At 46.4% G+C, this 1,654-nt stretch overlaps 1 long non-coding RNA gene across 1 annotated transcript in view; it reads right to left on the bottom strand.

Annotated features, from left to right (window-relative positions):
* Nucleotides 1–363: 363 nt before the first annotated feature.
* LOC116100593 overlaps nucleotides 364–1,654 on the bottom strand; it is a 43,259-nt gene continuing 41,968 nt past the window's right edge. Inside the window, exon 3 of the long non-coding RNA XR_004122663.1 lies at nucleotides 364–417. This is a non-coding gene — a long non-coding RNA (uncharacterized LOC116100593). The remainder of the gene's footprint in view (nucleotides 418–1,654) is intronic.

Genomic DNA, 1,654 nt, shown 5'->3' with positions numbered 1-1,654 from the left:
AAAATATTGACCTCTCATGAGATGAATTCTTAACCTTTTAGAACAACAAGACTCTGAGCATGCCAGCTAAATGCAAGGTTTTCAGTGTGACAGGAGAGAACCTCTCTGTGACTTTCTTCAGAGGCAGCAGGAGGGAGCGAATGCATATCCTCAAAGTTAAGATGTTCCACTGGAGACCACAGAGAACACTGCTTCAGGCTACTGAGCAGAGGCTCCTGTAGAGGTCTCAGATCTTCCCAGGAAGGATTGGGTCAGCAACTGATGGACTCTGGCGTTGATTTGCTTTAGAGGTGCTCCAAGAATCACAAGGTGCAGCCAATGCTGAGGAGGGCTAGGGGTAGGATCCAAAAGACCAGAGGGGTGGGGGTGTAGAAACCAGTTTATGGTGGGAGGGAACAGAAGGAGTACTAGGCAGCCCTGCAAAAGAAGCGAGAGAGGAAGAAAGATGTTGAGAATGTGATGTAGGTGCCAGAGCTAATGTACACACTTATAATCTCCACATTCAGGAGGCTGAGGCAGGGGGACCATGCATTTGAAGCCAGCCTATGCCACATAGTGAGACTCTGTTGAAAGAAATTAAAGAAAGAAAGAAAGAAAGAAAGAAAGAAAGAAAGAAAGAAAGAAAGAAGGGAGGGAGGGAGGGAGGGAGGGAGGGAGGGAGGGAAGGAGGGAGGGAGGAAGGAAGGAAGGGAGGAAGGAAGGAAGGAAGGAAGGAAAAAGGTAGAGAATAACATTATATGGTGTTGAATACAGCATGACTCTGCTCTCCTCCTTGGGGATGTCTAGTTAATATTTCTGCAGTTGATGTTGAGGATGTGTGATATTTTAGCCCCTCTCACGGAGAGGACTGGGTTGGAACAGAACTGTCTAAGAAGAGCACATGACACATTTCAGTTGCAGGAGTTTACTGAGAGGAGAGTGGACAGGGCATAATTCAAAGCGTCTTCCTTGGTCCCTACCTGTCCTGTAGGCATGGGTCCATAATGCAACCTCTGCCGAGTTAACCATTCTAGAGGTCACAACATGATAAAATTCTGTTATATTGTTTAGATTTAAAGGACATCTAACTTTTGATTTGATTAAGACACACCATAGTTTTTAGGGTTGTGTCACTCAAAGCCAGTAAGTGGAATTCAAAACCCAACAGGAAGGCTGGGGAGATAGTAGAGTCCATAAAGGACCCGACACCCCAGCATGGGGACTCAAGTTCTAGTCTTAGGACTCACATAAAGACAATCAGGGTACAGCAGAGTCCACCTGCAATCCCAGCACTGGCAAGGTAGAGCCAGGCAAATGCCTGGAGCCACTGATCAGCTCCACAGGAATCAGCTAGCTCTGGATACAGCAGAAGATCCTGTCTTGAGAAATTAGGTAGAAAGAGATGGAAAAAGATGCCTGATGCTAACCCAGAAGTTATCTCTCCAACAAAAGATTTTTTTGGTGAAATTTTCTCCTGACAGTATGAAATATGTACCTATTGCTATGCTTCCTCCACACCTCCAGACCAAACTTTAGAGTGGCAGATGCATCTAACCTATGACCTATGGGCTGTGTGCACCCCAAGATGACTATGGCTCCTCTCTCTTTCTCTCTCTTTCTCTCTCTCTCTCTTTCTCCCTCCCTCCTTCTCTCCCTCTTCCTCCCTCCCTCCCTC

Source organism: Mastomys coucha, unplaced genomic scaffold (genome assembly GCF_008632895.1).
Source record: "Mastomys coucha isolate ucsf_1 unplaced genomic scaffold, UCSF_Mcou_1 pScaffold21, whole genome shotgun sequence".
NCBI lineage: Eukaryota > Metazoa > Chordata > Mammalia > Rodentia > Muridae > Mastomys > Mastomys coucha.
The sequence above is the reverse complement of the archived record's forward strand: the minus strand, read 5'-3'. Positions and strand labels throughout refer to the sequence as shown.